Source organism: Heloderma suspectum, chromosome 3 (assembly GCF_057233095.1).
Source record: "Heloderma suspectum isolate Gila_16-S chromosome 3, 16-S_ref, whole genome shotgun sequence".
Classification (NCBI taxonomy): Eukaryota; Metazoa; Chordata; class Lepidosauria; order Squamata; family Helodermatidae; genus Heloderma; species Heloderma suspectum.
The window spans coordinates 301,838,244-301,848,794 of NC_139460.1; the positions used below are offsets into that span (position 1 = coordinate 301,838,244).

At 46.2% G+C, this 10,551-nt stretch overlaps 1 long non-coding RNA gene across 1 annotated transcript; it reads right to left on the bottom strand.

Moving 5' to 3' along the window:
• Positions 1-829: 829 nt before the first annotated feature.
• On the bottom strand, positions 830-6,721 carry LOC146351505 (uncharacterized). Its single transcript, XR_014788905.1, has 3 exons — positions 6,608-6,721; positions 3,990-4,117; positions 830-1,871 (listed from the first exon to the last, which is right to left on the bottom strand). It is a non-coding gene; the product is annotated as an uncharacterized LOC146351505 (long non-coding RNA).
• Positions 6,722-10,551: the final 3,830 nt, after the last annotated feature.

Genomic DNA, 10,551 nt, shown 5'->3' on the forward strand with positions numbered 1-10,551 from the left:
CTTGAACTCAGCGGCACTTACTTCTGAGTAAACGTGCACAAGATTGTGTTGTAAGTTAGTCATGCTTTAGCTCCACTGAAATCAATGGGGCTTAAGTCATGACTAACTTGCTCAACTGATTTCAATGGGACTAAAGCAGGACAACTTAGTCTTGGTCCATCCAGGTATATTTGCAACCCCTTTAGATTTTAGCAAAAATAACTAGAATTGTCACATTTTTTAAAAAAAATAATAATAAAGTGAAATGTCCAGGTGAATTTGGGAATAATATCTAAGAATTTTTGAAGGGATCTCTCATTGAAGTAAAACCATACATATTTTACCGCTAAGTAGGGATGACACAGGTGCCTGGTTAGGTTTGGGAATCTGGAAGACTCCCCACCACCCACTGCCCCAAGCCAAGCCTTCCAAGCCCCCTGCCCCCCTACCCCTCCAAGTCACCTGCCCTTACCCTGGGTCTGTCCAGTGATCTCTGTGGCTGCCATTTTGAGAAAAAATGGGCCATTTACTCATGTAACCTTGCATATATCGGCCATTCACAGTGCCATTGTGTGTAATAGCAAATGTGTGCATATCTGCAAGCACCTTTCTTATTTTTCAAAATGGTGTCCACAGAGATCATCGGATGGGCCCGGTGTGAGTGCAGACAGCTTGGTGAGTGGGAGGTGGGTGGGCACACAGTGGGAGGTCTGGAGGCACACAAGTGAGGGCAGGGGCTTGGCGGGCACCTGGAGAACCCAGACTTGGGGCGGGGGTGGACCTGTCCATCCCTACTGTTAAGCCATTCAGACCCTAAGTGGTTGAAACAAAACACAACACTCAAACCTTTACCCCAGTTTTACCTCAGTTTATTTGCAAACACACACACAACCCATATAACCCAGCAGCCCTTAGTCACCTGACTGATCAATAGGTCCAGAGCAGCCATCCCTAACCTGACACTCTCCTGATGTGTTGGACTGCAACTTCCATAATTCCCAACCATCATGCCCAGTGGGAATTATGGGAATTGCAGACAACACATCTGGAGGGTACCAGCTTGGGGAAAGCTGGTCCAGAGTGTGCTTTGTTTCAATTCTGCAGTCCCAGGACCATTCTAAGTTTAGAATTAAAGAGTCTATGTTTTTTTATATTCTCCTTCTTAAAATGGAAGCCAGAAGGTGAAACACAGAACACAGCAAATACAACAAGGAAGAATAAAATCCAGCCATCCCTAGGAATTAGAGGCAAATTAGGCTGTTCTTGCTTGGACAAAGTGTCCAAGGAATTACAAAGGAAATCAAAAGAATAATGATAAGATCAGCAAAATTTATCAGGGACATTTTCTGCATCCCTAGTTATGAACCATTTCATAACCCTTCATATTTGAATATTTTTGTGCATTTGTATATTCATTCTCCATTTAGGTCTGATTTTAAAGAGGTTAAATCAGAACAATAGGAACAGTAACAAATTGTTGCAATGTGTGGAACGCAGGGATGGGGATGTATGGACTGTGTAAAATCCGCTCCATCTGTGTATTGTGGATTGTCAGGTGCCTTTTGTTCCATCATCTGCCCACAGATATATTTTTTTTCATCATGCGGAAAAATGCGGAAATAATTATGTAAATATTTACGTAAGTATTCACAAAATGTACCCCAGTACGTAACATTTAGTGTATTGCCCCCTATTCCATTCTACATTTCCACAGCAGAAATGTACATATTTTTCTATGGATTTATATGCGTAAATTTTGGGAAAGTAAAAAAATCATCTGAAAGTCAACAAACTCTGCAGGGCCTGACGGGGTCACTCTGCAGCAGATTCTGCAGGTCGGATTCTTAGAAATCTGAGCTCATTTTAATCCATCTCGAATTTCTCCAGCATCCCTAGTTTGATAAGAAAAAAAAAAGAGTCCATGTTTTAAACAGGATTTACCCAGCCCACACCTCCCAAACTAAACACGGACCTGAGCACAATCTGCTGTTGAAGTCTGTAAATTCCAGAGCTTTCAGTGTGATTCGCAGACCAAAACATTAGGGCTTTTCATGGACCTCCTGAACTGACTCGGAAGCCGCTTTGGGGCTACCAAGGCCAGCCCAATTTGCTTCGGGCTGATTTGAGGGACCCCTGCTCTGCCTCAGCCCTGAACTGACATGGGATTCAGGTGGCTGAATCCCACTTCACGGCCCCCCTCATGCCCCCCACCATGTGGCGCAATCCCCCAGCTCCATACCTGGACCCTCAGGACATGTGCCGGCAGCCATCACAGGAGGAATCACGATCGTTGTCACTGCCACCACCACCTCTGCCACAGCTCTCACCAACACTGCCATCAACTGATCGCTATTTTCAAAATGGTGACTCCCTGCAACCAGAGCTGGTGCATGTCCAGGGCTCAGGGGCTGGCAGTGGATGTGGCAGCAACAGCGGTGATGGCAGAGGAGGGGCAGCAATAGTGGAGGCAGCAGCGATGATGGCAGTGAAGGCGGGGGCAGCAATGGTGGTGGCAGCGACAACAATGGCTACTGTGATAGCTCAGGTAAGAAGCTGGAGGCGCTGGCGTGGCTGGGCTAGGGTGCTGAAGCTCCAAAGAGCACTGAAGCACTTCGTTGAGCCCCTGATTCACTTCAGGTCACTCCATGCCCCCTCTGCTTTGCCTCAGAAGGGACCCAAATCGGCCCTCTTAGAGTTGGGCCGAAGCAGCGCACAGACCTACAAACACTACATTTGATGTTTTGAAAAAAGTGCATGAAAAAAATGCACAAAGAAGTACACAAACATGCTTTAATCAATGGGAAAAGAATACATAGACTTCCAAGTTGGACAAATTGGTGCATACATTTAGGTAGGAATGTACGAAAGTCACTTACCTTTTCACAGAATCTTTTACGGTGGGGGGGGAGGTGCTCCATCCCTCCCCTCAGAATCCTTGACGGGATGGAGGCGATCTGCTCCTCCCCCCCAGAATCCTCGATGGCCAGCTCCGCTCCGCGGCCAGGCTGCGGAGCAGCTGGCCAGGGCCCTCCGCAGCTGGATTTCCGGCCATGGACAGCCTGGTGCGGACACAAATGGCGGCTGCCATAGTGGCCACCATTTGCGTCCAGCCAGACAGCCATGATAGGCTATGTAAGAATTTATGTGGCCTATCACAGCTAACCTAAAACAAAAACAAGAACGCAGCGTATGCAAATTGCGGCAGCTACAGCTGCCGCCATTTGCGTTCCCTATTTTTCGCCGATTTATCTTACGTAAATATTTATGTAAGATAAAATGGCAAAAAAAAGGGGGAACGCAAATAGCGTAGTGGACACTATTTGCTTTCCCCCTTTGTTTCACCATTTTATCTTACGTAAATATTTACATATGATAAATTGGTGAAAAATAGGGAGCGCAAATGGCGGCCACCGTAGCCGCCGCCATTTGCGTATGCTGCATTGTTGGTTTTTTTGAGGCTAGGTGTGATAGGCTACATAAATTCTTATGTAGCCTATCACAGTCCAAGGACGGCAATGGCGGCGGCAGCAGCCCTGCTGTGGCCGGCCAGGAGACCAGCCTCCGGAGCCGCCACTGCCAGAACCGCCACCGCCAAATCCACTGCATCCACCCCAGGTAAGTGCCATCCTGGGGGGATTCCATGGGGGGAGCAGGGGGCAGGAGGCCGTTCTGCCACGGATTCCAGGAGCATGGCTGTGCTAGGGTGCTGAAGCTCCAAAGAGCACTGAAGCACTTCGTTGAGCCCCCGATTCACTTCGGGTCACTCTGTGCCCCATCTGGTTTGCTTTGGAAGGGGCCCGAAGTGGCCTTCTTAGAGTCGGGCCTTGGGCCGAAGCAGTGCACAGCCCTACAAACACTACATTTGATGTTTTGAAAAAAAAATGTGCATGAAAAAAATGCACAAAGAAGTGCCCAAACATGCTTTAATCAATAATGAAAAGAACACATAGACTTCCAAGTTGGACAAATTGGTGCATACATTTAGGTAGGGATGTACGGAAGTCACTTACCTTTTTGCGGAATCTTTCTTGGTGGGAGGGAGGCGCTCCATCCCTCCCCCCGGAATCCTCGACGGCCTGCAGGAGGATTCTTTAGAATCTGGCCTCACTGGAATCCGTGGCAGAATTCTCCACCATCCCTACATTTAGGACAAATTTTCATGCAAAACAGAAAAACTGTAATCATATACAGACACAAGACGAAAAGTGATTAGAGGTGGAGATCGGAGAACTTCAACAAACTTGAGTTATGCTTTTATACACATCCCTAGTGAAGCGCTCCTCTTCAGGGCCCCAGCCCACTCCACTCTATTGCATGCTACTCCTCGCCTCCGGAGTTTCATTCCTCTCCAATAGCATATAGGCACTGCATATCTACTGAGCGATGCTGAATCCTCATTGAGCTGTGTTTGGTTCCTTCCCCTTAATCCACCCCACCCCACCCCACCCAGCAGTTGTTTGAAGTTTTGCAAACCTTGGGGTTTCTCCGAGACTGTGGGTATCTCCCCCTTGTGTGTAGCTGGTGCTGTTTTGGTGATACAAGAAATGGCATGGACAGCCTGAACTAAACATATTAAAAAATAATAATAATCAAAAGTTTAAATAGGGATGTTGTAAGCATCCATTTCAGAGCTCAAGCTCAGTGGGTTCCTGCCAGTTTAGCCCCCCAGATGCCAGTCCATGACCCCCTGCTCTTGTCTGACTCGGCAGTCGGCACATGCTGAGTCAGGCAAGTGCAGCGGCCCCCGCTCCTTGCCCAAGTGTTGCTCTTGGCAGGATAGGAGACGAGAGAGCCCTCTCAGTTTCCATCCTGCCGTTGCCGCCACCGCCGCCACAGAGAGCAACTCCGCCCCTCTCTGCTGGTGCTTGGAAGAGAGGGATGCAGTTCCTCTTGGCAGTGGTGGCAGGATGGGAAGTGAGAGGGAAGCGCCATGCTCTCCTCTTTCGGTTCCCATCCTGCTGCCTCCACCTCTGCTGAGGAGAGCAACTGTGCCCCTCTCTGCCCATGCTTGGCAGAGAGGGACATGGTTGCTCTTGGTAGCAGCATTGACAGCGCTCGCTGGGCTCTGGCGAACCACCAGCCAGCTCGCATCCCAGTGTGAGCAGGGGCAGGCAGTGAGCAGGGATCTGGCAAGCGGGTCGGGGGGGGGATTGGGTGAGTACACACATCCTTAAGTTTAAATAAACATGTACACATATAAGTGCTTTTGGTTGGCCACAAGGACACAGCTAAAAGTATATGAGATCCCCCCAAACCTTCCCACAACAGTTAGGGGCCCAAAATTATGGCTGCAAGCATCACCTTCTCCCCATCCTATATAATCTTCCATTATGTATTTTTCATTTGTTTTAGGAGTGGGGATATTTAGGCATTTTTCTCATGCTTGTGATCATCAAGATTAATGACATCAAAGAAGCTGGCTCATAATATTTGCAGTCATTTAATTATTTTTCTAGAATTGTAGAAATCCCATTATAATTAGGAAAGGGCATTAGAAATACACACCAGGGAATTATCCAGTACTGACAGCAAAATGAGTCGTTTGACCCAATTAGGTCATTTCCATTGCTAATTCCACTGATTCTGAACACTAAGGGTGGGGGAGAATTTCTTCAGCTTCAATTTATTACAAATACAAGCATCCATAGAGAGTGATTTTGGCCTAATATTAATTTTGTCTTGTAGAAAAGTTAAGTTCCATATCATATCATAAAACAATTAAACACAGTTGCAGCAAATGTCTTTCTTACCATTTCAAGTCAACTGAACCAGAAGGGCAAAAAGTTGCAATAAAATTAGGAATGTGCTCAATTACCCATAGGAGATTCCAGGACATTATTAGCCTATTCACCCTAACACTTATCTTCAAGTGCACACAGCAGCAAGAGAAAGGATTTAGGCTACATTTTAGTAATCCTAAATCTTGTGCATAGTGGTTTTATCAAAAATTGGAGCACTTGTTACTATAATTTAGCTACAAAAAATATACTGAATTTTTACTGACTTCAGTGTAGAAAAGAAGCAGCTTTAAAGTAGTATGGGTAAGCTTGGGTTGTCAGACTAGATTTTCAGAGTGGATTGAAAATTTCTCTGGTTTCGTGGATTTGTCAAATATTAATGTTGCTTAATATTCACACACACATACCCCGCAGGCCCTAGCTTCATAAAAATAGCAACTGATGCAGTTATATTTTTTAAATACTTTTCACACTGTACAGAGGCAGTGTGCATCTTAGAGGCAGTGTTAGGACTGGAGAGACCTTGGCTCGAATCCCAATTCAGACAAAAGGAAGACTTGAGCCTTTAAGACTAATGCAGCTCACAGGGCTATTGTGGGCAAGGAAAGAGGGAAGAACTAGAGCTGTGTGTAGATGGCCTCTCAACATTCTCCAGCCCATTTCTGGGCAGAGAAACTGGGAGGACAATTTCACCAAATTTCTCCTAGGGGAAGAGCAATCTCCAACAGTTTCTCACAGTTAGGGCTCACTATTGGCAGGGGTTGTAACTAGGGATGGCGGAGAATTTCTCCACGAATCTCAGGGAGACCGAATGCCAACGCATTCGGCCCCCTGAAATTGGTGGTGAAATTCTCTGCCACCCCCCACCCCCCCCCCGGGATGGGACTTACCTCCTCCGAATGTCCCTCTCGGCGGCGGGTCCCGGCGGCGGTTCGGCGGTGGTTTGGCGGGGGCAGCGGCCGGTCTTCTGACCGGCCGCCACCGCCACCATTACAAAATAAAGTAAAAAAAAAAAAACACGTGATAGGCTACGTAATGATTTACGTAGCCTATCATGGCTGACTTTGGAAATCTAGCTGTGATAGGCTACGTAAATCATTACGTAGTCTATCACGGGTGTGTGGGTTTTTTTTTTCCACTTTTGTATTTCGCGGCCGGGGAGACGGGGCGCCTCCCCCCCGGCCTGAATTTCAGCTGGGCGAGGCAGGGCGGGGCGCCTCCCCCCCTGGCCTGAACTTCGGGGGGAGAACCGAAGCGCCTCCCCCCACCGTGAAGCAAGCTGCGGGACCAGGTAAGTGACTTTCGTACATCCCTAGTTGTAACACAGGTTCTTTCTTTTTTCCTAAGGGTTTTTGGGTTTTTGCACTGCTTTTGCAAGTGGCAACAGCATCAACAGTGTTGAGGCTTTCACACTTCTGAAGCAGAATTTAATTTCTTTTGGTGGTATTTTTGAGCTTATCTAATCACTGCGAGGTGGCCGAGGGTGCCGTATGTGTTTTCTCTCACTTTTACACATCTTTCCATTGCTCTGCGTCCTCCCAGGCCACCTGCCATTCCTGATCTGAAAAAAGGCCTATGGGAGGAGTTGCTTCATGATGTCTTCCTCCTGATGGTTTTCATTGGAGTACAGGAAGCTAAGGAGGCTACAGGCTGCCACAGAGATTGTTGAACAATGGATCTCTGTATACTCCATGGTCACCTCATAAGTAAAGTGATCACAAAAATCCCAAAGCCAACCCATGAGAATTTCTCTGAAATTTCTTCCCCTTTGAATTTCTTTTCAAAAGCAATGTCTTTTCTATCAAATTGAATGACAATGATTGAAAAAAGAATGTGGGAGAAATTTTTGGCACACTCGGGAAGAACTATGCACATTGCCTTGTTGAGGAAGGGCAATAAACATATGGATGGATGGATGGATGGATGGATGGATGGATGGATGGATACAGAGCTCCTCACAAATGGCCTCCCACAATTCTCCACCTTATTTGTGCGCAGAGAAATGGGGTGGGGGAAGACAATTTCACCAAATTTGTCCGGGGGAAGGAGAAATTCTCCAGGAAGAAATTGTAAGAGTGGGGGGGCAAGACAAGGAAAGACAGTTTCTCACAGGTAGGGCTCACAATTGGCAGGGGGTGTAGCATAGCTTCTTTCTTTTCTCCCTAAGGGTTTTTGTTTTTGTTGTGCTGACACTGCAAGTGGCAACTGCATCAGCTGTGTTGGCAGCCCCAGCCTGGCCCCCATTTTGCATCCACCACATAGCCCCAAACCCAGCTTTGTTCTTGGGCTTTGTAAGGGCGCAGATGTGGGAAAAGGAAGGTGACCACCACAAATAAATATGGTGAAGAAAATGTGTAGACATTTCTGCAAAGTAGCCTTTTAATTCTAGGGGGGCAAGTAAGGGGGGGAATCTCAGAATGTTTCTGAGAAAAGTAGTCTCTGAGAAATTTTGGCTCATCTCTAGTTGCCGTTCTTCAGGGTTCCACACCTTCCCCAGAGTGTTTCAAATATTACATTTCTGAGGGGGGATTATGGGTACATCTCATCATGAATGCAGATGTTTTTAATAATGCTACTTCCTTGAAAGCCCTATAGCAGGAGTGGGGTGTGTGTTTTTGTCCCGCTCCAGGGAAGAGGTAGAGGTAGTGCTTTGCCAAAATCTGTCCTCCGATTTCTGGAAAGTTTTCTTCCCCAATGAAAGAGGCCTCCATTTTTCTGCCTCATTCTCAGGGTGTTTAATAAATTAATTTTGAATGTTTCTTTTGGTGGTGTTTTTGAGCTTACCTAATCAATGCAAAGTGGCCAATGGTGATCTGTGTGTGTTTCTTTTTTTGATTATACATCTCTCCATTGCTCTCCAACTTCCCAGAATGCCTGCGCTTCCTGGTCTGAAAAAGCCTTATGGGAAGATTTAGCTCATGATGTCTTCCCTTGGACTTTAATTGAAACACAAGATGCCTAGTAGATGACAGGCTGCCAGAGAGATACCTTTATAATACAGCACACACACACACTCCTTGGCCACCTCATAAGTAAGGAAAGCACAAGAATACTGAATCCAACCCATGAGAAGTTCTCTGAAGGCCAAAATAAAGGGAAAGCCAAAATAAAATAGTATGTTTTCAGGGCCTTCTTAAAAGGCTGCAATGATGGGGCCTGGCGGGCTCCCAATGGCATCTTATTCTAGAAGCATTTTCAAAGGTGTTTTCAAATTTTCAGCACGGTACTAATATAGATATGATAGATGATAGAAAGTATGATACAAGCTAGGACTGAATTATTTTGCGTCATTATTCCCATAGAATATTCAGTTTAAAGAGGCGAGGGCCAAAAGAGACATCAGTTTCAATCTGTATCTAGCAGCTATGTCACTTGCTTTTTTTCATTTTTACTCAAGAGTAGGCACAGTCCTTGAGCACGCTCCGGGAGAGAGCACAGGACAGGAAGGCCTGGCGTGCTATGGTCCATGGGGTCACGAAGAGTCGGACACGACTGAACGACTGAACAACAACAACAACAAGGCACAGTCCTCCACCCCAAACCCCACTGAAGTGAATTCTAGCCCAGGATGATGAAATTCCTGGCCATAGCACTGTACAATAACCATAAAACAAAATCCCACATTTTCACCAAGCATATTGGAGCGCCTTTTCTATTTCCATATGAATGGACTTTTCAATTTCCTCAGTCCAATGTAAATTTTGTGTGAAGTATCCCTTTGTAAAACCAGGTAAATATCTAGGGTTTTTGTTGTTTTCTTGTCAAGGGATGGTTGCAGTCTATTACTTTCCATCCTGCATCAAAATAACATGTTTTGGGGGAAACTGTGCTTTTAGATTTGCCTGCTGTTCATAAGCGAGTCAAGTCTGATACAATCCAGCAATGCATACATGGTTTGCGGGGAAAATTATTCTGTCATAAATGGAATGCTAAAGACAAAAGTCTATGAAGCTTGAGACAGTCAGTCATCCATCCTGAGTGAGGGAAGCTTCCTTGAAATATGCATATTTATTGCTTTGTATAATTTACTACAGGGTGTTGTTGTTGTTCAGTCGTTCAGTCGTGTCCGACTCTTCGTGACCCCATGGACCATAGCATGCCAGGCCTTCCTGTCCTGCGCTCTCTCCCGGAGCATGCTCAAGTTCATATTCATTGCATCCGTGATGCTATCTAGCCATCTCATCCTCTGCCGTCCCCTTCTCCTTTTGCCTTCAGTCTTTCCCAGCATCAGGGTCTTTTCCAGGGAGTTTTCTCTTCGCATTAGGTGGCCAAAATATTGGAGCTTCAGCTTCATTATCTGTCCTTCCAATGAGCACTCAGGGTTGATTTCCTTTAGGATGGACTGATTTGACCTCCTTGCAGTCCAGGGGACTCGTAAGAGTCTTCTCCAGCACCACAGTTTGAAAGCATCAATTCTTCGGTGCTCAGCCTTCCTTATAGTCCAGCTCTCACAGCCATACATTACTACTGGGAAAACCATAGCTTTGATTATGTGAACCTTTGTCGGCAAGGTGATGTCTCTGCTTCTTACTATGCTGTCTAGGTTTGCCATAGCTTTCCTCCCAAGGAGCAAGCGTCTTTTAATTTCATGGCTACAGTCACCGTCTGCGGTGATCTTGGAGCCCAGGAAAATAAAATCTGTCACTGCTTCCATTTCTTCCCCTTCTATATGCCAGGAAGTGATGGGGCCAGATGCCATGATCTTAGTTTTTTTCATGTGGAGTTTCAAACCAGCTTTTGCACTCTCCTCTTTCACCCTCAACAAGAGGCTCTTCAGATCCTCTTCGCTTTCTGCCATTATTACTACAGGGTAGGGTAACCTTTTTATGTCTAG